Below are 26,816 nucleotides of genomic sequence, written 5' to 3'. Positions count from 1 at the left end.
AGCCGTTAGGTGCCCCCTAAATTTTAGCTAGTTTAATTGCTTGCCTCTGTATTCCTCGCAGGCAGAAAAGATGTACAAAAAGAATTTTGAAAACTAAGCATATTCGGGAATTTTATCATTTGCAACTAGGAGAGCATTCACCTATATCTTCACAGCATCTGTATTTAGTAGGAGCTCATGGAAATAATAGCTACTATGGTTTGTCAACCACTTTGTATAGTCTGTCTCTCCCTCTTACCAGAGACCTAAAGAATAGTTATTACTAGTCCCATTTTGAAGATGAGGAAACTAAGACTCAGAAATTAAGACTTTTTATTTATTTATTGGATGCATCAGGTCTTAGTTGCAGCATGTGGGATCTTTTGTTGCAGTGCGCGGGCTTCTCTCTAGTTGTGGCGCAGGGGCTCAGTTGTCCCCCGGCATGTGGGATCTTAGTTTCGCCACCAGGGATCCAACCAGCATCCTCTGCACTGCAAGATGGATTCTTAACCAGGGGACGACCAGGGAAGTCCCAAGACTTTTTTGAATAAGATAACCCATCTAATAAGTACCAGAGTCAGGAATCAGACCCAAGTCTCTGACTACAAGGCTCTCTCCATCATGCAGCTCATCCCAAAATTAACCACTGAATTATTCCAGTTGTTCCTAAAGGAAGCATTTACGTCGAAGCAGTATAATACGGTACTGAGAATTGGCCAGAGGCTGGCTGTATCACAAAATGTCACTTGCTTTTCTTTTTGTTTTTGGGTTAACATGAGCATCAAGGGTAACTGTGGGAAAAGAAATATCAAAACGATACTCTGGTATGTTCTGTGGAAAGGCAGTTCTCCTTTGGCTTGGTTAAGGTCAGAGGGTTTATTAGTTTGAAACCAGGTAGAGTGACCTTCCTTTTGTTTTTGTTTGTTTGTTTTTCCCTTCTGTAGTTATTCCTTATCTGCCCTATCCATTCTCCTATAGGTAGGACTCTAATTCGGGGACTCCAGCTTACCCTGGCTGCCTTATTAATGGCTTTGCCCATTACTTCTTTAAGAAAGTTCTGGGTCTTAATACTTAGTATAAATGCGAACCAGCATTAATTTTTCCAAATGTAGTAGGCTAATCTTATCCTTGTTTCATAGGAATGTTATATCTCTGAAGTTTTTTGAGCTGTCACGAGAAAGATAACGTGTTAGGGAATTTCTAAACATTACCCAGAAGGTGTTTGCTTCCTTTTATTTCCTACCCCTGCTTTTTTGAATTAGCTTTAATTATAATCAGTAACAAGTTCCTCACTCTTTTTCTTCCCAGTTCTCTCTGATAGTAGGAACGGGTTGGGCAGTGAAGAAAGTCTGCCTGTAGAAGGGGAGGTTCTTTGCATAGAGATCTAGCACTTTGACCTTTGGACTGATTCTTCTTCCACTATAACATTGCTACTTTTGCATGAGGATGGAGGGTGAACCGGTGACTTGGGAGGCCCACAGCATTGCGTGAAGTATAAGATATTTAAGAACAAGTTTGTCATCCCAGGTGGTTAGAGTTTGGCAATGTCAAGTTCTTTTTTTATTTCTGATTTGAGAAGGTCCTATCCAGTTAAATCTTTGCAAAAGTACTAGCCAGCTGTGACATGGCCAGCTAGACCCAAAGCTTTTCATAAGCTTTCAGGTATCTCTAATAGTAGGTTTTTAGGCCAGTCCCTTGTTGTGCTAGAGTTTTGTGGTGTATGGGGAAGGATTTTGAATTTTTAAATCAGAAAAGCTATATCCTCTGTGGTACAAAATTGGAAACTTGATGCTTATGTTTGGAGGATGTATATTTGTTATGATTTACAGACTATCATTTGTTCTACTCTTTAGACTGTAGTTAGAATCTTAATTAGTCAGAGTGAAAGATTATTTCACCTAAGTTATTTTTTTCATTAGCGTTTGTTCTGCAAAAGTTACTATTGGTGCACATTCCTTCCTGCCTTAGTTTCTCCATTTGTAAAAGATAATCTTGTCTTTTACTGGGTAAAATATAAGTACTGGGAGCACTGACATAATCATCTTCAATTCATTCAATGAGTATTTATTCATTGGCCTATAGTGTGCCAGGCCCAGTGCTAGGAAATCCAGAAATTAAAAACAAAAAACCAGTTTCTGATTATTGGAAGAAATGAGAAAGCCAGTGTTTAAAATTCCTAATGAAGAAATGCTGAGGTGAAGAGATATGGAAAAGGAAGTAGAAAGAAGGGACATCTAACTAGGCTCGGGGTGAAGGGTAGCTAAGATAAAGGGGGAGGGACATCAAAGGGAGGTTGGGGGATTGGAGCCAACTCTTTCTTTTTCTTTTTCCCATTCATGGATGGGTTTTTTAAACCCCCTTTTTAAAAAAAATTTATTTATTTATTTTTGGCTGCATTGGGTCTTCGTTGCTGCACGCGGGCTTTCTCTAGCTGCGGTGAGCGGGGTCTACTCTTCGTTGTGGTGCGCGGGCTTCTCATTGCGGTGGCTTCTCTTGTTGTGGAGCACGGGCTCTAGGCACGCAGGCTTCAGTAGTTGTGGCTCGCAGGCTCTAGAGCGCAGGCTCAGTAGTTGTGGTGCATGGGCTTAGTTGCTCCGCGGCATGTGGTATCTTCCCGCACCAGGGCTCGAACCCGTGTCCCCTGTATTGGCAGGCGGATTCTTAACCACTGCGCCACCAGGGAAGCCCTAAACCCACTTTTATTCGTTAATTGTAAGTAGTACAGATATTCCAAAAATATAAACAGACACTTAATGGCGTCCTACATTTCAAGTGCTTTTTTTTTTTTAATTTTTATTTATTATTTATTTTTATTTTTGTTTGCCTTGGGTCTTTGTTGCTGTGCGCGGGCTTCTCACTGCAGTGGCTTCTCTTGTTGCGGAGCACGGGCTCTAGGCGCGCGGGCTTCAGTAGTTGTGGCACGCGGGCTCAGTAGTTGTGGCCCACGAGCTCTCGAGCGCAAGCTCAGTAGTTGTGGCGCACGGGTTTAGTTGCTCCGCGGCATGTGGGATCTTCCCCAGGCCAGGGCTCGAACCCGTGCCCCTGCATTGGGAGGCGGATTCTTAACCGCTGCGCCACCAGGGAAGCCCCTCACGTTTTTGAATACAACAAGTTTATCAAACCATGAACCTGTAAGCAAGGTAGTCAGAACCCCACAGCCCAGTCACAGTGGGAAGCAGATCTCCCCCACCCTCCAAACGGTATCTTGAAGAGGGTTACGTGGCACGACATGGAACATGTAAAATCTGAGATACTACAAGCAAAGAAGCTCACGGGGCGCAAAGAGGAAGGTCTGCTCCAGGGGAAGCCCCACAGCAGTAAAGGAATGGGGCAGGGGGCCAGACCCCTGCCTTCCCTCCCCTGCTTGAGTGCAAGTATTTACCAGTATTAAAATAAAAGGACGAAACTAAAACCCCATTTTACCAAAAAGGCGACTGAGGGACAGTAGTGGCAAGTAACCGACTGAAGACCTGAAGGGGAAAACAGGCTTATTTCCGCAGACGTTTCACCTGTCTGGGACATGGGATAGAGGACAGCCTTACAGGGGAGGTTGCCTTACTGAATGAGGCCTCGTGAACAGAGTAGGGGTAGCAAAATAGAACGGAATCCATTTCCCAGGGAATGACTGCCTTTAGACTTCCCATGCTTTTAGCACAGAGAAGTTTGTGGGCCACTGTTAACAGAGGTGAATTTATAAAATGGTCAAACTCTTTGGGAGGCAGGAGGGAATTAAACAGAAGGTCCCAGGTTAACTGAAGGCAAATTTACTCAACCTCGCTACAGTAAGGGACCCATGGACCTACAGAGTGTCCCCTCTACAATGTGCCGAGTGGAAACTCTGACCCTTTCCAAATTGGTCCTGTGTCCAAAGCTCCCCCGATGAGAGGGACACGAACATCAGGCTTTTGATTTAGAAGCCCAATCAGAGAGACACACTGTGTCCCTGAAGAGGCACCTTAAAGAACTGAACTTGGCAGGTGGGCAGATTCCTGGCATGGCGTGAACTGGGGTCGACCAGGCCTGGTGGCCTATTGCCTCCCGAAGACCAGCCTCAAACAGGAAGGGCTGGTAGGAAACCCCGGAACAGATCCTGGGGTGAACTGGCTCCCTCTCAATCTTGCCCTCCTCCAAAACTGAGTCTGGCCTGATTCCTCTAAGGAGCAAGTCTTGCAGTCATCTCTTGCCCCTAACACACTGTGAAACTGGAGACCAGAAGGTGCATAATGACTCCAGGCTGGCTCTGGTCCACACCGATGGACCCTGCTTAGACTTATTTGGCTGAGCTGCCTCTCCAGGGAAGGGAGGAGAGGGTGAGCGGGGGTGTGGCATTTCCAGTGAGGAACTGCATGGGGGCAGGGCAGGGTTCTGGCGAGAACGAGGCCTATGGAGCCGGGCTTCATGCAGAAGCAGCGGGGACACGCCCACCAAGCCATCCTGGGCTCTAGTCACGAGTCCCTTGGAACACTTGGACAAGCCTGATAGGAAAGAGGGTGGCACCAGCTCTTCCTTCACCTGGAGGCAGGGAGACCCAAAGCAGGGCAGAAAGGGTCCTTGGAACTGGATCAGCTTAGAGCCTCTTATTGCTTATTTAGTCAGAAAAGCATAGCTGGACCCCATGGCAGATTTGGCCCAAGGGCTAACCCTTAGGATGGGGCTTGGGAGAGAGGCCCCTCTTGCAATATTAGGATAGAGGCCTAGGCCAGGGCCTTAGAATCAGAAGCTCCCATTTTCCTTCAGGAGGTGTCGTTCCTGGCCGGCCCTGGAGCCCTCTTCCCCTACCTGCATGAAGCAGGATCCCACAGGCACCAGGGAATGATGCCTGGGAAATGATCACATGGGCTTTGGGGACCCTGTTCTACTCATGTGACACCAAAGGGAAAGACAAAGCCTCACAACCTTGGGACAAGGAGGGGAGGTGGCATCACAATGCTAGAGAAGGATGCTAGGCGGTCAGAACGCCAAGCTGCTGCTCCACCACCTGGTCCCGGCTAGCTCCTCAGACTGGCCTAGTGTGTGGCCAGTCTGGAAAGGATAATGGGGGTAAGTCCTGAGTGGGCGGTGTTCTTGCACCTGAAGCAACTTACAAATGCTTTGTGACATCTGCCTCCAGGGAAAACAGAGAGGGGGATAGGCCATGGTTAAGGCAGTGATGCTGAAGTGGGGCTCCCTCTGGGGAACCCCTTGTGTGGAGCCAACTCTTAAAGGTTGAGAGATGTTTTCAGGGACATAAGGAGAAAGGTGTTCCAGACAGAGGGCTCTGCAAGAACAGACATCATGAGAGGAACAGTTGAGGGACTCTAGATGAGTTTGATTGGAGTGAGTTTGGTTGGGAGTGAGAATGTGTGGACCAGTGAAACTGAGGATATACTGGGGACTGCATTATGAAAAGTTTTGAATACTATGATAAGAATATTCAGCCACAGCCTACAGGCAACTCCATAGTAAACCTTCTTTTAAAGCTCCTCTTTCATTTAAACTTACCATCCCATTGCTTCATAAAGAAGCCCTCAATTTCCTACCATTACACTCATAACCAACATCTATCTCTTCAGATACTATTTAAGAGGAATCCTTCCTCCACTCTCAGGTTAATCTCTCTACTTACTTTGCTCTATTTTTCAACTTCTTCTGATGACTCCATCATTCAGCATTTAAATATGCTCAGGACTCTGCCATCTTAAGAAACAGCCACTATATTTTGCCTCTTTTTGTGTGTGATTAAATTAAAATATATTTCAGTTAAGTAGCTCTATGCAATTCAGATTTTCCATCAATATTGCTTTTTTTTCTTTTTTTAAAATTTGAGATATAATTGATATATTTTTACTCTTATCTGTATTCCTTCCATCACCAAGTTTTTTGAAAAAGTTGTTACACTTACCACTTCTTTATGCTCAGTTATTATTTATTATGGTGAAACTAAGCTGATGCTGCCATTGTGTTGCTTTGGGCTCATAGGCTTTAAGGGATTCATTGGAGTTGAAAGTTTAAATAATAATTCATCAAGGTCAGGAAATAGATTAATATGTTCAAAAACTCCTAAGACATCATTAGTTAAGCACGTGTATTGGAATAGGATTTTTTTTTAATTAAAAAAAATTTTTTTTAATTAAAAAAAATTTTTTTTAATTTGGCTGCACTGTGCGGCATGTGGGATCTTAGTTCTCCGGCCAGGGATCGAACCTGGGCCCCGGCAGTGAAAGCGCTGAGTCCTAACCACCGGACCGCCGAGAATTCCCCTTGAATAGGGTTTAGATTCTGACTAGAGCACTATAGTGCTGGTGCACATATTTTAACTTGATGTTAGACCTTCATGGAGTAAATGAAATTTCCTCTAAGTTCACATGTATCTATGATGTATTCCAGTATGCTTTCCTAATTCCTCTTTGGTTTAGCAGTTACACACAAATTTTATAGGACTGAAAAATATAAACATGAGCATGTCAAAAACAAGTCACAATATTATCATCACACTGGTGAGATTTATGATGCCTAATACATGTTTTCTTTATTTTGCCAAATAATGTCTCCTGTAATTTGGCTTCTCTGATGTCCATAAGAATAGATTATAGCAAGTCCATATTATTATAAGATGCTAAGAGAATGTTGATTTTGCTAAAGTCTCTAAAAAAGATTTTAAAAAGCTCTTCGTAGACTAAAGCTAATTTGAAAGAATTTGAACAGCAAAAAGAAAAATACTTAAGTGATTGGTAGCATTTTCATACCTTTCTTAAACTTTTTTTTAACCTAAAGAATATGAAAGATGTTTTCAGAATCTTATATTGCCATATAGTGACCAAAAACATTCTCTAAAAGACTAGGTAAAATTAATTTTTAACTACACTTATCTAGTTGAACACTCCATAAGCCATAATTTCTCAAGATGTTATGTAATTTGAAATGTTTTACATCATCCACATTTACCTGTCAATTTGCTAAAAGCTGTTGTTACAGCTCTCTGATCTTTGGGAAATTTTTAGGTAAAACCATTTTAGATTATCAGGTAATTTATGTAGTAACTACTACTTAGGTAAGAGATTTTCGGAGCTAAGTATTTACTTACTGATTTGCATTTATTATTCCAGTCCAGTTCAATTAGGTGAAAAATTACAATAAAAAGTACAGAGGTGCCAAATAAATTTATGATATATGAAATGGTTACTAATATAAGATAATTGCCATTTTGTGAGAATTATTAAATGCAGAAATGGAAAAAAGTAATAAGTACATATAAATTTTCTGTGATAGTTACTGGCAATACTGGTACTTGATTTCAAATTTTTATGAAATATTACCTTAGTTTTGATTTGCATAATTCTCATTCCTGTATTTATAACAGAGTTAAAATGATTTAAAAACTATTTAAGGAACTCTATAGGATTACAAGGTTTAACAGAATTTTTTTTCCTTTCTAAAAATTTTTTTTTTTAACTTTTAAATTTATATTGGAGTATAGCCAACTAACAATGTTGTGATAGTTTCAACAGAATTTTTATTATTCAGCATATAAGCCCAAACAGGGAAAAAATATAGGTCATAAAACTTATCAATTAGCCAACTCATTAATAGGACTATTTTCTTTTAAAATTTTAGTTACTCATCTGGTTCAAAATTCAAAAGGTACAAATGGGCATATGGTGAAGTCACCCTCCTGTTTCTGTTTCCTAGCTACCCACTTCCCCTTTCCAGTGGCAAACGTTGTTATCGGTTTTCTATATATCCTTCCAGATATATTTTATTCATGTCTAAGCAATTATATTTTTTCCTGTTTTACACAAATGGTAACATAATATAAGCACTGTTTTATATTTTTCCTTAAATTTTTTTTTTTTTTACTATACGTCTTGGAGAACCTTCCAAATCAGTGTATAATGTGCTTCCTTTTATGACTATTTAGTATTCCATTGTCTGGATGTATCATTATTATTTTAAAAGTCCCCTATTGGTGAATATTTGTATTGTTTTCCATCTTTTGTTATTATTAGAATAACTTCATTTCCTGGTTTGTTTGGGACAGTCTCAGCTATGCCAATTGTCCCAGCTTAAATTTTTTTTTTTCTTTATTGGAGTATAATTGCTTTACAATGGTGTGTTAGTTTCTGCTTTGTAACATAGTGAATCAGCTATACATATACATATATCCCCATATCTCCTCCCTCTTGCGTCTCCCTCCCACCCTCCCTATCCCACCCCTCTAGGTGGTCACAAAGCACCGAGCTGATCTCCCTGTGTTATGCTGCTGCTTCCCACTAGCTATCTATTTTACATTTGGTAGTGTATATATGTCCAGCTTAAATATTAATAGTGTCCCCTTTCTCTTATAAAAGTGTCCCGATTTGGACAAAACAAAACAATATATTTTATGGTTACCTTAGCTAATACAGTGCTGCAGTGAATAAGATTATATATCCTTTTATTTTGCAAGTTTGCAAATATAACTAAGTTAAATCCTAGAAGTAGAATTGCTGAGTCAAAGAGCCCGCATGCAACAACGAAGACCCAACGCAGCCATAAATAAATAAATAAATAAATTAATTAATTAAAAAAAAAGAAAGGTATATACATTTGTAATTTTGATAGATGTTGCCATATTGCCTTCCATATTGTTCATACCATTTTCCAGTCTCACCAGCAATCAGAAGAGTACTTGCTTTTCCACCCTTACCTCAGTTCATTATCACTTTATTTTTTGATGTTTGTTTTTCCAATAGGTATAAAATGGTATCAGTGTTTTTTTTAATTTTTCAGTGTTGTTTTTATTTTACTTTTTAAAAATTACCAATGAGGTTGAGCATCTTTTTATATGTTTAAGAACCATTTGTGTTTCCGTTTTTATGAATTATTCATGTATTTTCCCATGTTTTTGTTGGATATTAACCTTTTTTTTTTTTTAGACAGTTTTGGTTTTTTTTTTTTTAATTAATTAATTAATTTATTTATTTTTGGCTGTGTTGGGTCTGCGTTTCTGTGTGCGGGCTTTCTCCAGTTGCGGCGAGTGGGGGCCACTCTTCATTGCGGGGCGCGGGCCTCTCACTGTCGCGGCCTCTCCCGCTGCAGAGCACAGGCTCCAGATGCGCAGGCTCAGGAGTTGTGGCTCACGGGCCTAGCCGCTCCAGGGCATGTGGGATCTTCCCAGACCAGGGCTCGAACCCATGTCCCCTGCATTGGCAGGCAGACTCCCAACCACTGCACCACCAGGGAAGCCCGGATATTAACCTTTTTTTTTTTTAACCTTTTTTGAAATGAGTTGCATACATTCCTCTTCCTCCCAGTTTATCATTTGACTTTTGGTTTTCCTTTTACAGTTTTGCCATGTAGGAATTTTTTATCTTTACACAGTCAGATTTCTTCATCTGTATTTTCTATTCAATGAATATCAAAATCCATTATTCAGCTGGAATCATGTGTAATCTTTGATTTCCTCATCCTTCAGACCCTATAATAGGTCTCAGATCCATCTACTTCTCCCCATTCTTACTCTTCTAGTTAAGCTTCTTAATTTAGTTCTCCCTCCCATCAATTTCACTCACTTCTATTCTTAACAGCATAGCCACAAGTGATCTTTCAGAAATGCAAATCTGGTTATGTTGTGTTTTTATGGAACCCATCGATGATTTCCCAAATCTAACATAACTTAAAATATAGAGGAAAATGAATGGGGAAAAAAACAAATGAGAGATGAGGACACTTAGCAAATGTAGATTACTCTTTTTTTTTTTTTAAGATTTATTTATTTATTCATTTTATAATTTTTTATTTTTGCTGTGTTGGGTCTTTGTTGCTGTGCGCGGGCTTTCTCTAGTTGTGGCGAGCGGGGGCTACTCTTCACTGCAGTGCGCGGGCCTCTCATTGCAGTGGCTTCTCTTGTTGTGGAGCACGGGCGCATGGGCTTTAGTAGTTGTGGCACACAGGCTCAGTAGTTGTGGCTTGTGGGCTCTAGAGTGCAGGCTCAGTAGTTGTGGTGCATGGGCTTAGTTGCTCCGCAGCATGTGGGATCTTCCTGGACCAGGGCTCGAACCCGTGTCCCCTGCATTGGCAGGTGGATTCTTAACCACTGTGCCACCAGGGAAGTCCAGATTTCTCTTGACTATGGGGAAAATTAAAAGAACAAGAATAGCTAGAGAAGAACCTATAGTTCAGGGAAGGGAATTTTGTTTGTTTTGCATGTTTGTTTTTGTTTTGTCTTTTTAAGAAAATCATCATCTCAGTATGCTGAGGAGGAAAGCCAGTAGAGATGAAAAGGTTGAAGATAGCAGGTGAATATTATATGCTAAGATTATAGGGAGAAAAAGTGAGGTAGAAAGCTTGAGAATGGTAAATATTTAGAATAGCTTTTGTAGAACTAAGAGAAGGCACTAACTAGAATCTTGTAGGAGTGTTGGGAAATATCTAAGAGCCTGTTTGAGATGAGAAGTTTGTAGTTTAAACATTTACGCAGAAAAAAAAATACAGATAGTTTTATGTGGGAGTGCTGTGAAACTTTCAATGGACAGATAATCCCAATCTTATGCACTTTGTTCCATGAAATAGAAAAAGAAGAAAAACTTTACAACTTGTTTTGTTAAATTACTGTATACTTTAAAACCAAAACCAGACAAGGACAATTTAGGAAAGATAATTATAAAGACATAGGTGCAAAAATCATAAAACATACATTTTATGATCAAGGAATTTTTATCTCAAGGTTGCTAGAATGGTTTAACATTAGAAAATGTGCATAATTACCAAATCAACAGATTGAGAGAAAATCTATTTGATCCTCCTGGTCATTGCAGAAGAAGTATTTGATAAAATTAAATACCTATTCGTCTTCAAAGTTCTTAGCAAACTAGACAAGGAAAGGAATATCCTGATAAACCTGACAAAGGGTTTATCAGGTAACAGGCCTGGTATCACAACTTCTGTTAAATATTTTATTGGAGGTCTTATTATTGTCCAGTAAGACAAGAAAAATAAATAAAAGGTATAAAGGTTACAAGAAAAGATACAAAATTGTATTATTCACAAGTGATATTTATGAGGAAAATCCAAGTGACAGGTAAATTGTTGGGGCTAATAAGAGAGTTAAACAAGGTTGCTAGATAAAAGATCAGTATCCAGAATACAATAGCATTCCTATATTGAAGTAATAATTATACCTATTTTTTATGGCATTACAAACTGAGAAGTGCACATGAATAAACCTATTATAGGATGCATAAGAATTTTAGGGAGAAATTAGTTAATGGAAAGGTATACCATATATTGCAAATTCTAAGCTGGCTCCCATGATCCCCGCCTCCTGATATTCATGCCTTGTGTAAACCCTTCCTCTTGAGTATGAATGGGAACTGTGATTTGCTTTTAAGAAATAAAATCTGGCAAAGGTTACTCTCCCTTGTTGGCATTCAAGAAGCAAGCTGCCATTTTGTGAGCTGTCCTAAGGAGAAGGCCACATGATAAGGAACTGAAGGCAGCCCCTAGCCAACACGCAGCAAGAAAGTGAGGCCTGCATCCAGCAGCCTGCAAGGAACTGAATGCTGCCAAAAATCATGTGACAGAAGTGGGTCCTTCCCAACTTGAGCCTCAGATGAGAACTCAGCCCTGGCCAACACTGACTGTAGCCTAGCTAAACCATGCCCAGACAACTGACCCATAGAAACTGTGAGATAATAAATATGTGTTGTTATATACTACTAAGTTTACAATAATATTTTATGCAGCAATAGACAACTAATATACTGTGTTAAATGGAGGGAAACAATCAAAAATATGGAGGCTCTCCCCAAAGTAACTTATAAACTTAACACAATTCCAATTAAAATCTCAACAGGGTTTTGCACAGAATTTTCATGAATCCTAGAATTTTATTGATAGTAGAAGACAAAACAGAAGCCAAGATAATTTTGTAAAAGAGTGAAGAAGCGGCTGGACTTCTCTACAGGATATCAAAACTTTATAAAGCTATGTGGTAAAGATGTGATTAACTTTTTAAGAAACTGCCAGTTTTCCAAAGTGGCTTACCATTTTACATTCCCACCAGCAATGTATGAGAGTTTTGGTTTCTCTACATCCTCATCAACACTTACTATTGTCTGCCTTTTTTATTATAGCCATTCTAATGGGCATATAGTAGTATCTCATTGTGGTTTTAATTTGCATTTCCCTAAAACCCAGTGATTCTGAACAGCTTTTTATGTGCTTATTAGTCATTTGGGTGTCTTTGGTGAAGTGTCTATTCAAGTCTTTTGCACATTTTTAAATTGGGTTATTGTCTTATTATTGAGTTGTCAGAGTTCTTTGTATATTCTAGATACAAGTCTTTTATCAGGTATGTGATTTGCAATATTTTCTTCCAGCCAGTGGCTTGTTTTTTCATTTTATTAATGGTATCTCTTAAAAGTCAAAAGTTTTAAATTTTATTGAAGCCCAATTTATCATATTTTTCTTTTATGCCTCATGCTTTTGGTGTTGTCTCTAAGAATTCTGCTAGCCCAGAGTCATGAAGATTTTCTCCTGTTTTCTTCTAGAAGACTATAGTTTTAAGCTTTTTCATTTACTTCTGTGATCCATTTTGAATTAATTTTTTTGTATGGTATGAGGTAAGGGTCTAAGTTTTTCTTTTTTGCATGTGGATATCCAATTATTCCAGTACTATTTGTGGAAAAATTCTTTCCTCATTGAATTGTCTTGACCACCTTTGTTGAAAATCAGTTGACCATTAATATAAGGGTTTCCTTCTGGTCTCTCAATTCTGTTCCATTGATCTACATTCCTATCTTTATAATAATACCACATTCTCTTGAGTACTTTAGCTTTCTCGTAAGCTTTGAAATCAATTACAGTTAGTGTAAATCTTTCAATTGTTCTTTTTCAAAATTGTTTTGGTTCTCCTAGGTCTTTTGCACTTTCATCAGCTTATCAACTTCTACAGAGAAGCCTACTAGGATTTTGAGAGGAATTGCATTGAAACTATATATCAGTTTGGGGGAAATTACCATCTTAACAATTACTTCTTTAATTTTTCTCAGCAATGTTTTATACTTTTTGGCGTATAAATTTTACATTTGTTTTGTTAAATTTATTCCTATTTAATTCCTTTTGATATTATTATGAATAGAATTGTTTTCTTAATTTCATTTCAGTCTGTTTACTGCCAGTGTATAGAAATATAGTTGATTTTTGTATATTGATCTTGTATCCTGTGACCTCCCTGGACTCATTTACTAATTCTAGTAGTTTTATTGTGGATTCCTTAGGATTTTCTACATAGACAATCATGTTTTGAATAAGGACAGTTTTATTTCTTCCTTTCCAATCTGGATTCCTCGAAGCTATTTGGTTCTGTTTTTGTTGTTTGTTTGCTTTTTCTTAGGACATTGTCTAGAACTTCCGGCATAATGTTGAATAGAAATGGTGAGAGCAGACACCTTTGCCTTGTTCCTGATTTTACAGGGAGTGCATTCAGTCTTTTAGCATTAGGTATGAAGTTAACTGTAGGGTTTTTATAACTTTTTTATCTATCAAAATGAGGAAATTTCCTCCTATTATTAGCTAGGAGATTTTATCATGAATGAGTATCAGGTTTTGTCAAATGCTAGTTCTGCATTTAGTGAGACGATCATGGGGATTTTGCCTTTATTCTTTTAATATGACAAATTACATTACTTGATTATTGAACATTTAACCAGCCTTGGGTTCCTGGCACTGACTGCAGTTGGTCATGGTGTTTACACCTTTTTTATATGTTCCTGAATTCAGTTTGCTAATATTTTTTAAAATAAATTTATTTATTTAATCTATTTATTTTGGGCTCTATTGGGTCTTCATTGCTGCATGCAGGCTTTCTCTAGTTGCGGCGAGTGGGCTTATCGTTGCTGTGGCTTCTCTTGTTGTAGAGCCCGGGCTCTAGGCGCTCGGGCTTCAGTAGTTGTAGCATGTGGGCTCGGTAGTTGTGGCTTGTGGGCTCTAGAGCACAGTCTCAGTAGTTGAGGCACAAGGGCTTAGTTGTTCCGTGGCATGTGGGATCTTCCTGGACCAGGGCTCAAACCCGTGTCCCCTACATTGGCAGGCGGATTCTTAACCACTGCGCCACCAGGGAAGCCCCCCTAATGATTTTTAATAACCTTTGATAATCATTGCCCAAATGAACTGTTTCACTAGGGGTTGAAAAGTGGTGCTATTCTATCATTCCTTATTTATTATTTTAAATTCTTCTATAAATAAGGACTTTGCTTCTTCAACTATTTGGTCATTCAGGGATACAGTTCATATAGAAAAGGTAGGCTGTGTATTTGATTTGTTTTGCTTTACTTGCTAAGTTATAGAATAATAAGTTATTTCTGTAATATCCTCCAAAGGTGATCAGAGTTTTAAAAATTATTATGATTTTGAACAACTATGATATGTTTACATTCTTTGCAGTTGTTATTCTTTTTGATGCTCAAATGTCCCATCTCTGGACAGTGGGAGTCCCCTCAAGTTGACTCTTGAATTCTTTGACACAACCCCAAATAGATTTGTTTTGGTTTTTTTGGTGGTTGACAGATCTTTTATTAACAGTTGAAAGACTTCACACTTGTTACAATAGGAGAATAAGTGTTTCTTTAATGAATAATTAAATGAAAACTATCTAGGACCTTATAGGATTTTTAATGTGTACTAGGTTTGATACATATCTTAGAAGATAGGACTAGCTTGCTGGAATCATGAGGGTATGACCGAAAATTAGAAACAGTAATTTATAAAACATTCACCTAGATCCACCAGAGGGCAGACAGCAGAAGCAAGAAGAACTACAGTCCTGCAGCCTGTGGATCAAAAACCACATTCACAGAAAGATAGACAAGATGAAAAGGCAGAGGGCTATGTACCAGATGAAGGAACAAGGTAAACCCCCAGAAAAACAACTAAATGAAGTGGAGATAGGCAGCCTTCCAGAAAAAGAATTCAGAATGATAGTGAAGATGATCCAGGACCTTGGAAAAAGGATGGAGGCAAAGATGGAGAAGATGCAAGAAATGTTTAACAAAGACCTAGAAGAATTAAAGAACAAACAAACAGAGATGAACAATACAATAACTGAAACGAAAACTACACTAGAAGGAATCAATAGCAGAATAACTGAGGCAGAAGAACGGATAAGTGACCTGGAAGACAGAATGGTGGAATTCACTGCTGTGGAACAGACTAAAGAAAAAAGAATGAAAAGAAATGAAGACAGCCTAAGAGACCTCTGGGACAACATTAAATGCAACAACATTCGCATTATAGGGGTCCCAGAAGAGGAAGAGAGAGAGAAAGGACCCAAGAAAATATTTGAAGAGATTATAGTCAAAAACTTCCCTAACATGGGAAAGGAAATAGCCACCCAAGTCCAGGAAGCACAGCGAGTCCCATACAGGATAAACCCAAGGAGAAACACGCCGAGACACATAGTAATCAAATTGGCAGAAATTAAAGACAAAGAAAAATTATTGAAAGCAGCAAGGGAAAAACGACAAATAACATACAAGGGAACTCCCATAAGGTTAACAGCTGATTTCTCAGCAGAAACTCTACAAGCCAGAAGGGAGTGGCATGATATACTTCAAGTGATGAAAGGGAAGAACCTACAACCAAGATTACTCTACCTGGCAAGGATCTCATTCAGATTCGATGGAGAAATCAAAAGCTTTACAGAAAAGCAAAAGCTTAGAGAATTCAGCACCACCAAACCAGCTCTACAACAAATACTAAAAGAACTTCTCTAACTGGGAAACACAAGAGAAGAAAAGGACCTACAAAAACAAACCCAAAACAATTAAGAAAATGGTAATAGGAACATACATATCGATAATTACCTTAAACGTGAATGGATTAAATGCTCCAACCAAAAGACACAGGCTTGCTGAATGGATACAAAAACAAGACCCATATATATGCTGTCTACAGGAGATCCACTTCAGACCTAGGGACACATACAGACTGAAAGTGAGGATATGGAAAAAGATATTCTATGCAAATGGAAATCAAAAGAAAGCTGGAGTAGCAATACTCATATCAGATAAAATGACTTTAAAGTAAAGAATGTTACAAGAGACAGGGAAGGACACTACATGATGATCAAGGGATCAATCTAAGAAGAAGATATAACAATTATAAATATATATGCACCCGACATAGGAGCACCTCGATACATAAGGCAACTACTAACAGCTATAAAAGAGGAAATCGACAGTAACACAATAATAGTGGGGGACTTTAACACCTCACTTACACCAATGAACAGATCATCCAAAATGAAAATAAATAAGGAAACAGAAGCTTTAAATAACACAATAGACCAGATAGATTTAATTGATATTTATAGGACATTCCATCCAAAAACAGCAGGTTACACTTTCTTCTCAAGTGCGCACAGAACATTCTCCAGGATAGATCACATCTTGGGTCACAAATCAAGCCTCAGTAAATTTAAGAAAATTGAAATCATATCAGGCATCTTTTCTGACCACAACGCTATGAGATTAGAAATCAGTTACAGGAGAAAAAACGTAAAAAACACAAACACATGGAGTCTAAACAATACGTTACTAAATAACCAAGAGATCACTGAAGAAACCAAAGAGGAAATCAAAAAATACCTAGAGACAAATGACAATGAAAACACAATGATCCAAAACCTATGGGATGCAGCAAAAGCAGTTCTAAGAGGGAAGTTTATAGCTATACAAGCCTACCTCAAGAAACAAGAAAAATCTCAAATAAACAATCTAACCTTACACCTAAAGGAACTAGAGAAAGAAGAACAAACAAAACCCAAAGTTAGCAGAAAGAAAGAAATCATAAAGATCAGAGCAGAAATAAATGAAATAGAAACAAAACAATAGCAAAGATCAATAAAACTAAAAGCTGGTTCTTTGAGAAGATAAACAAAATTGATAAACCATTAGCCAGACTCATCAAGAAAAAGAGGGAGAGAACTCAAATCAATAAAATTAGAAATGAAAAAGGAGAAGTTACAACAGACACCTCAGAAATACAAAGCATCCTAAGAGACTACTACAAGCAACTCTATGCCAATAAAATGGACAACCTGGAAGAAATGGACAAATTCTTAGAAAGGTATAACCTTCCAAGACTGAACCAGGAAGAAATAGAAAATATGAACTGACCAATCACAAGTAATGAAATTGAAACTGTGATTAAAAATCTTCCAACAGGGGCTTCCCTGGTGGTGCAGTGGTTGAGAATCTGCCTGCCAGTGCAGGGGACACGGGTTCGAGCCCTGGTCTGGGAAGATCCCACATGCCGCGGAGCGGCTAGGCCCGTGAGCCACAACTACTGAGCCTGCGCGTCTGGAGCCTGTGCTCCACAACAAGAGAGGCCGCGACAGTGAAAGGCCCGCGCACCACGATGAAGAGTGGTCCCCGCTTGCCACAACTAGAGAAAGCCCTCGCACAGAAACAAAGACCCAACACAGCCAAAAATAAATAAATAAATAAATAAATAAATAAATGTTTAAAAAAAAAATCTTCCAACAAACAAAAGTCCAGGACCAGATGGCTTCACAGGTGAATTCTATCAAACATTTAGAGAAGAGCTAACACCCATGCTTCTCAAACTCTTCCAAAAACTTGCAGAGGAAGGAACACTCCCAAACTCATTCTATGAGGCCACCATCACCCTGATACCAAAACCAGACAAAGATACTACAAAAAAGAAAATTACAGACCAATATCACTGATGAATATAGATACAAAAATCCTCAACAAAATACTAGCAAACAGAATCCAACAACACATTAAAAAGATCATACACCATGATCAAGTGGGATTTATCCCAGGGATGCAAGGATTCTTCAATATACGCAAATCAATCAATGTGATACACCATATTAACAAGTTGAAGAATAAAAACCATATGATCACCTCAATAGATGCAGAAAAAGCTTTTGACAAAATTCAACACCCATTTATGATAAAAACTCTCCAGAAAGTGGGCATAGAGGGAACCTACCTCAACATAATAAAGGACATATATGACAAACCCACAGCAAACATCATTCTCAATGGTGAAAAACTGAAAACATCTCCTCTAAGATCAGGAACAAGACAAGGATGTCCACTCTCACCACTATTATTCAACATAGTTTTGGAAGTCCTAGCCACGGCAATCAGAGAAGAAAAAGATATAAGAAGAATACAAATTGGAAAAGAAGAAGTAAAACTGTCACTGTTTGCAGATGACATGATACTATACATAGAGAATCCTAAAAATGCCACCAGAAAACTACTAGAGCTAATCAATGGATTTGGTAAAGTTGCAGGATACAAAATTAATGCACGGAAATCTCTTGCATTCCTATACACTAATGATGAAAAATCTGAAAGAGAAATTAAGGAAACACTCCCATTTACCATTGCAACAAAATAATAAAATACCTAGGAATAAACCTACCTAGGGAGACAAAAGACCTGTATGCAGAAAACTATAAGACACTGATGAAAGAAATTAAAGATGATACCAACAGATGGAGAGATATACCATGTTCTTGGATTGGAAGAATCAATATCGTGAAAATGACTATACTACCCAAAGCAATCTACAGATTCAATGCAATCCCTATCAAATTACCAACGGCATTTTTTATGGAACTGGAACAAAAAATCTTAAAGTTTGTATGGAGACACAAAAGACCCCGAATAGCCAAAGCAGTCTTGAGGGAAAAAAATGGAGCTGGAGGAATCAGACTCCCTGACTTCAGACTATACTACAAAGCTACAGTAATCAAGACAATATGGTACTGGCACAAAAACAGAAACATAGATCAATGGAACAAGGTAGAAAGCCCAGAGATAAACCCATGCACCTATGGTCAACTAATCTTTGACAAAGGAGGCAAGGATATACAATGGAGAAAAGACAGTCTCTTCAATAAGTGGTGCTGGGAAAACTGGACAGCTACATGTAAAAGAATGAAATTAGAATACTCCCTAACACCATACACAAAAATAAACTCAAAATGGATTAGAGACCTAAATGTAAGACCGGACACTATAAAACTCTTAGAGGAAAACATAGGAAGAAGACTCTTTGACATAAATCACAGTAAGATCTTTTTTGATCCACCTCCTAGAGTAACGGAAATAAAAACAAAAATAAACAAATGGGACCTAATGAAACTTCAAAGCTTTTGCACAGCAAAGGAAACCATAAACAAGACGAAAAGACAACCCTCAGAATGGGAGAAAATATTTGCAAACGAATCAACGGACAAAGGATTAATCTCCAAAATATATAAACAGCTCATGCAGCTCAATATTAAAGAAACAAACAACCCAATCCAAAAGTGGGCAGAAGACCTAAATAGACATTTCTCCAAAGAAGACATACAGATGGCCAAGAAGCACTTGAAAAGCTGCTCAACATCACTGATTATTAGAGAAATGCAAATCAAAACTACAATGAGGTATCACCTCACACCAGTTAGAATGGGCATCATCAGAAAATCTACAAACAACAAATGCTGGAGAGGGTGTGGAGAAAAGGGAACTCTCTTGCACTGTTGGTGAGAATGTAAATTGATACAGCCACTGTGGAGACCAGTATGGAGGTTCCTTAAAAAACTAAAAATAGAATTACCATATGATCCAGCAATCCCACTACTGGGCATATACCCAGAGAAAACCTTAATTCAAAAAGGCACATGCACCCCAGTGTTCATTGCAGCACTGTTTACAATAGCCAGGTCATGGAAGCAACCTAAATGCCCATCTACAGACGCATGGATAAAGAAGATGTGGTACATATATACAATGGAATATTACTCAGCCATAAAAAGGAACGAAATTGGGTCATTTGTTGAGACGTGGATGGATCTAGAGACTGTCCTACAGAGTGAAGTAAGTCAGAAAGAGAAAAACAAATATCGTATATTAACGCATGTATGTGGGACCTAGAAAAATGGTACAGATGAACTGGTTTGCAGGGCAGAAGTTGAGACACAGATGTAGAGAACAAATGTATGGACACCAAAGGGGGAAAGCCGCGGGGGGGTGGGGATGGTGGTGTGATGAATCGGGCGATTGGAATTGACATGTATACACTGATGTGTATAAAATTGATGACTAATAAGAACCTGCTGTATAAAAAAAAATAAATAAATAAATAAATAAATAAACATTCACCTAATAGCTTTCCTAAACATTAGTTCCCCTGAAATTAAATCAGGAAGTAAAATTTCTGTTTAAACCCAGTTTTAGATATGATTCATAACAGATGTTAATTTTATGATTTTGATGCTACCTTTTTAAAGGTAATCAATAAAAATTCAAATCTCATTTTAAGATTACAAATTTAAAGTGTGCAGTAAAACAACCCCAGTATTCTTTGATAGCTTCCTTGCTTACTGGTCTGAATATGCCTTGTACATATTGTTTTTTCTTATTTTTGCCATTGTATCTTTGGAATATATTCCTGGAAGTAGAACTGTTAGGTTGAAGGGTGCATATGTAATTTTGCTAAATAGTGCAAAAGGAGTTATGCTATTTTCTATTTCCACAAACAATATATGACAGCCTTTTTACCACAGTCTCTCCAACGTGGTTGACAACTCAGCTTGTTGTCAAGCTTTTGGATTTTTGCCAGTCTGGTAGGTGAGAAATGGTATCTCCAAGTAGTTTTTTTTTTTTGAAAGGAATTCCTGTATTTTTATTATCATTTTTTATTTATTTATTTTATTTTATTTTTGGCTGTGTTGAGTCTTCGTTTCTGTGCAAGGGCTTTCTCTAGTTGCGGCAAGCGGGGACCACTCTTAATCGCGGTGCGCGGGCCTCTCACGATTGCGGCCTCTCTTGTTGCGGAGCACAGGATCCAGACGCGCAGGCTCAGTAGTTGTGGCTCACGGGCCTAGTTGCTCCGCGGCATGTGGGATCTTCCCAGACCGGGGCTCGAACCCGTGTCCCCTGCATTGGCAGGCAGATTCTCAACAACTGCGCCACCAGGGAAGCCCAGTAGTTTTAATTTTAACATATTTTTATGTTCAACAACACATTTCAATAAGTTAATGATAGTGAGTCCACATTAACATATAAAGAAAGAAATTTGCCATTAGGCATCTAAAATTTTATGAGTTGGCTCTGATTCTCAAACTGAAGGTTATTTACTTAGATTTGCGGTAAGGAATAAGATGGATTTGTTTAGACAACTATTATGTTAATAAAATATTCAATTAAAAAAAAGATGGATTTGTTAATACTCAACATGGCGTAGTAAATATCAACTGTGGTCTCACACTTGGAAAATGCTTTGTAATCAATAAAGTACTTTTACAGTCATTATCTAATTTGACTGTCATGATTGTCCCTGAGAAATAGAACAGATACTATGCCCATTTTGTAGAAGGGGAAAATGATGTTTTAAAATATTGAGATTTTCCAATTTAACACAGCAAATGATAGAGCTGGGTTTAAATGTCAAACTTCTGAGTTACCTATATACAAATTCTGTGCTTTCTCTTCCTGGTATTTGCTAAAGGGTGCATGACCTATATTATCCAGTTGGTGGCAGTGTTCTCTTAATGTTCATTGAGATTCACTTTCCCATTGGAGATACTTAAAAGAAATTGAAAATTGTATTCTTACAGCTAACATTCTTGAGCATAAATTATGTTTAGGTGTTAAAGATAAAAAGATGAATAAAGTTGCTGCCTGCTTCCTAGGAACTCACCATCTGGGTACAAGAGGGAGGGCAGTAAGTAGAGTTAAAAGCCTGCAAAAATTTTGTACAAAATGCTATGGGAATACAAATTTATAATGGGCCTTTTGAGGTGGTATCTTTTTATGTGATGATGGGGGTATAGTTTTATCTAGTACACAGATGAGAGACACAAGTAAATTCAAGCTTTCTGACTACCTAATGACAAAAAAATAAGCCACAGAAGGAAAATAATATGTATTGTAAATATAAAGGAAAAAGCTCCTAGATGTCCTAATGTGCCATTCCATCACTGTCAACACTATTTTCAGTGTTTTTTTTTTTTAACATCTTTATTGGAGTATAATTGCTTTACAATGGTGTGTTAGTTTCTGCTTTATATTAGTGTTTTTTAAGAAGTAATATCTTTTCAGATGTAAATTTAGTGTTCAAGATTATTCCACTCGTTCATTGACCAAATATTAAAAAAAAAATTGTGTTTGTGTGTGTATCCAAAATGTGTTTGTTGGAATGGTTTCCCATTCATCCTGATTCAGGGTGCTTTTAGTGCTGCTTCTGTCTGAAGGAGCATCTTTCTGTAAGCTTTGCTTTTTCTCCTGTAGGCTGCCAGAGGACAGTAGAGCAGCCAACACACAAACCTAGTATTCGTGCATGACTAAAGAGAGTGATGATTTTATAGCATCCTGGGCATTTCACATCCATGAAGTAGGAATTGGGTCTCTGCACTAGGCAGAGTTTCCTCTCTCCTCTTCTCTTCTTCTAGATAGGGATGAAGGAGATCCTTTTCAAGAAGCAAGTTCTCATGGGGAGGTTGTCACTGCTGACAAATATTTTTAAATTTTAAATTAGCCAGGTACTGTTAAATGCTAGGGATATAATGGGGTACACGAAATAGTCACAGTCCCCGTCCTCATCAAGCTTATGCTTCTGGTAAACCCTGCCAGTGACTAGTGACCTTATAAATAATGTATATTGATGTTTTAGAAACCACTTCTTATATTCAAATCTTATGTTTCATCTGAGAGTTTCAGAGTATGGTACAAATTATCCCCAGAAGGAAAGCAGAATTCAAGCAAATTACCTTCTAAATACATAATGAATTAAACCTCAGGTAGAATCTAGAATACTTAATTAGCAGCACTTCCCAACAACTGTAGTTTTCTACAAATCTTCTTCTTGTTTGCATTATAAGTTTATCCCTAGAAATATTATCCATTGTGTAATTTAAGCATAGGCCAAAATATTAGGTATCACTGCTTTATCACTTGAGATAAAAAGCTGATTTGAGGAAAACAGTTGAACTTTCACCTCTGAAATCCTAGGATTATTTCTTTATTTTTTCTGACCCCAAAAGATATATATATATCAGAATTCTAAATTTTACAGTCAAATGAGATTGGTATGGGAACAATGTTGAATTGAGACAGAAAGTCTGGATTCTGGTGTCAGATATTTGACCCCTATGACCTTATGCAAGTGAGTTTACCTTTCTGGGTTTTTTTTTTTTTTTCAATCTGAAAATGAGGGAGGACAAAGGAAAGGAACTATCCAGTTCATCAGTATTCTGACTCATTATCATCTCCACAGTCTCACACTTTTTGCAGTGTTAGATTTAACCATATGAAATTACCAGTATTTGACTATTTGAAAAGATTTATATTTAACCTACATAAGCAGCCATTTCATTTGGTTCTAATTGTTCAGTTCAGTTGTGGACCCTTATGGGGATCATCTGAGCTATTTATTTTAGGGATAGCTGAAGCCAAACAAAATTAATGTCTCAAGTGTAAAGGAAACATACATTTGGAGACTATAATATTACCCATCAATACAGTCCATTCTGGGTATGCATAGAATCCAGTCTAGTCTTTTCTTTCTACATTATACTAATTTTCTGGTCCAGTGATTCTAGATGATTTGATTCCTGTATTTCTTTAGTGTCTGGCAAAGGAAAAGTCTACTTGAAAATTTTGTTAGGATATTCTCTGTAGTAAGTTTTGGCCAGAAATATCTGTTGTTATAGAAGAGGAGAATATACTATTAGCACTGATATCCAGGGTATGAGATAAATAATTCTTCAGAGTTGCCTGTCTTTTCCCCTGTTTTCCAATGAGTTAAGTCAAGGAGTTGAGAGGCCAAACTTTCCCCATTTCTAGTTTTAGACCAATTTTGTCATTCCATCCTACATTCGAAGGGGACAGGGCTAAGCTTTTCTAGTTGTTTGATTCAGATCCTTAAATTTTCCTACTTAAGGAAGCTGATGTGTTAAACTTTTTTTTTTTTTCACTTCTTCTTAAGGCATTACCTCATCTCTTTACCATTAAATAAATTGAACTTTTTGGTCTTTTTTCATGACCTAGACTTTTGGGCTCAAAAGTTAATCAGTGGGAGGAAAGATAATCCACAGAGAATACATATATATATATATATATATATATATATATATATATATATATATATATATATATATATATATAATACATATATTTATATTTATATAAATATAAATTTATATTTATATATTTATTTTTTAAAATATATGTATATGTATTTTTTTGGCCGCGATCTTAGTTCCCTGACCAGGGATCAAACCCGCACGCCCTGCAGTGGAGGTGCGGAGTCTTAACCACTGGACTGCCAGGGAAATCCCCACAGAGAATATGAATAGCTGGGGAAAAAAAAAACCCTTGGCCCTAATATACTTGTTCAGGTCTCTGAACCATATTCAGAGCTCCACTAACAAACTTGGCCCTGTCTCACTGCTGGCAGACACATGTGCTACATCAGCCTGGCTCTAGTCCTACAGCTAGGGTCTGGCATATCTGCAGGTAATACGTTCCTTGAGTTCTCCACCCTGATGTGGAGGGGCCAATAGTTGCATGCAGTCATCTTTCAACATACAAGTCAGGGTTGATCTGACCCCAACTGCTCTCTACCTGAGACACATACTTAAAAGTGTTGTTTTGTTACTGAGTCCAAGCTCGTGCTGCTTGCCAAAGGACAGGCCAGTAAACCGAGAGACAAGTTGTTGGGGCAAGGAATAGTGACTTTATTCAGAAAGCCAGCAGACCGAGAAGTGGCGGACTAGTGTCCTAAAGAACCATCTTACCCAAGTTAGAATTTAGGCTTCTTTTTTACTAAAAGGGGAGGGGGTGTGGTTGGTTGCTGCAAACTTCTTCATGTCAGCATCCTTTGTTCTTGCATCTGTCCACGTAGGTCAGGTCATGTTGTTCCTGTAAACCTCCAACATGACAAATGTTTTTCTCTGTTCTACAACTTTTTACCTCTATACGAATGGAAAAGTTTTATATCTTTAAAGGTCAGAGCCTTGAGAATGGGCTATCCTGTATATTTCAGGCTATAGGCAACATTCTTAACTTATAGCAAAAGCAATAGAATACAAAGGTTAAAGTAAAAGAAACAGGTCCAATATGGAGTCAGATTTGTTCTTCCCTGTTACAGTTTTTCTGAAGAAATCACAAACCAGTCTATATTGAATCCGAGGTATAAATGTCTCCTTCCAAGAGGTGTTCCAAATAACTTATTTTACTTTTTCCACTCAAAACAACTTTTGGGTGCTGGGCTCAAGAGAACCAAGAATTTGAGAGGCATTGACTAAATCTGGAATAATGTAAGCAATATAATGCGCAAAGCAGATGGGGGCGGTGATCAAAGTAAACACACTGGAAGAAATAGGATTCTTCCTCTTCTCATATACTTCCTGAATATAACCACAGAACTCCATTACCTTCTCTGTCACTTCCACAAGATTCCATAGCCTCCTTTAAAAATATACTTACCAGAGTAAAGGATGTAGTTTCCAGTCCTGTTGGTGCTCTTTGATATAATTGACCTTTGGCATCAGTTCACCAATCTGGGTCATTTTACTTTTATGGCCCTAAACTTATAATCAGAGTATAAACATACAGGTTTTTGTATTAGTAAATACATATGGAATTTATATAGAATTTACAAAATAGAATTTATTTAATTGGATCCTTCTTTATCTCCCTTCTGATACTTTCTACTTTTAGAATGGCAAAATGGTGTTAAATTTCAGGATACATGAAGATCCTCCTTTTTTCTAGATCTATTTCAATTTCTTAGAGTAGTAGGACTCTAGAGAAATGGGAGCTGGGATGTCTTGTCTAGTGTACTTTGATTCTGTACTATTTTGTTTCCTTTTTTTCCTAGAGATGAGACGGTCCACCAATTTCCAAGAGATTGGGAGTTATGAAAAGAATTTCCAAATAATTGGATTATTTGCTTATAGAAGGCAGAGAAATGAAATTGGACTGGGTGATTCCTGAAATTTCTTATTCAGTATTTCCACTTATATAGTTTAGCCTGCCTAGTCCTAGTATGATCTTTTGAATGTAACTAAGATACTAGTTTTTGGAAATGTTCACTTCAGATCATAAAATCTGGGTTATACAATACCCAGAGGGATACACTGGGAGACAGTAGGGTAATTAATCAAAATGCAGCTAACATCTGTTGAGTGTGTACCAAGTGCCAGATACCTGCCTAAGGGCTTTATATACATTGCCTTATTTCATTTCACTACAATTTTAGGAAGCAGAGACTATTTATTTACTGTATTTTACAGATGAGAGAAGTAAGGTTCAGATGTGAGGGAATTCTCCCAGTGTCACTCAGCTTGTGAGTGACAGGACCGAACCAGAACTTAGATTTGATTCCAAAGGCTAATGAAGTAGGTATTATCTCCATTTTGGAAATGAGTAAATTAGAGATGTTAAGTAACTTGGCCTAAAGTTACATAAACAGTAACTAACAGTGGTGTCAGGATTTGAACTCATGTCTGCTGCTCTCTGAAACTTACGGTTTTAACTATTTTAAGTTCTAAGATATCATTGAGCGTTAAGGAGTGCAGTAAGAGAACACAACACGTTGAGAATATGAGAAGTTTTAAAAAATTAAATTAGGTTGACTGCTATTATAAATCCCATTATAAATCAGGCCTTAAAGATTAAGGTTTTGTACCACATTGTTAGGCTAAGGGAGAAGACATCAACCAAGGACCTAAATGGCAATGATAACTTGGCATATCATGAATGAGAATCTCTGAGGGCAGAAAAGGGACTTTAAAAAAATATGGTATCACTGAGAGATGCCTTTATTGATTTATTGACTGCATT

The 26,816-nt window shown here is 37.9% G+C and overlaps 1 protein-coding gene and 1 pseudogene across 3 annotated transcripts in view; one reads left to right on the top strand and one right to left on the bottom strand.

Annotated features, from left to right (window-relative positions):
• Positions 1 to 26,816, top strand: part of RBMS2 (RNA binding motif single stranded interacting protein 2) — an 89,363-nt gene that overhangs the window by 435 nt on the left and 62,112 nt on the right. The window lies entirely within an intron of this gene.
• Positions 884 to 26,816, bottom strand: LOC309641602 (small ribosomal subunit protein eS27-like pseudogene; annotated as a pseudogene). The gene is made up of 2 exons (XR_014268586.1): positions 9,212 to 26,816; positions 884 to 8,857 (listed from the first exon to the last, which is right to left on the bottom strand). The product of XR_014268586.1 is annotated as a small ribosomal subunit protein eS27-like pseudogene (transcript).

This window comes from Balaenoptera physalus, assembly GCF_965194825.1.
Source record: "Balaenoptera physalus genome assembly, chromosome: 13".
NCBI classification, from domain to species: Eukaryota; Metazoa; Chordata; class Mammalia; order Artiodactyla; family Balaenopteridae; genus Balaenoptera; species Balaenoptera physalus.
Note: the sequence above shows the minus strand (reverse complement) of the source record. Positions and strands in the feature narration are given on the sequence as shown.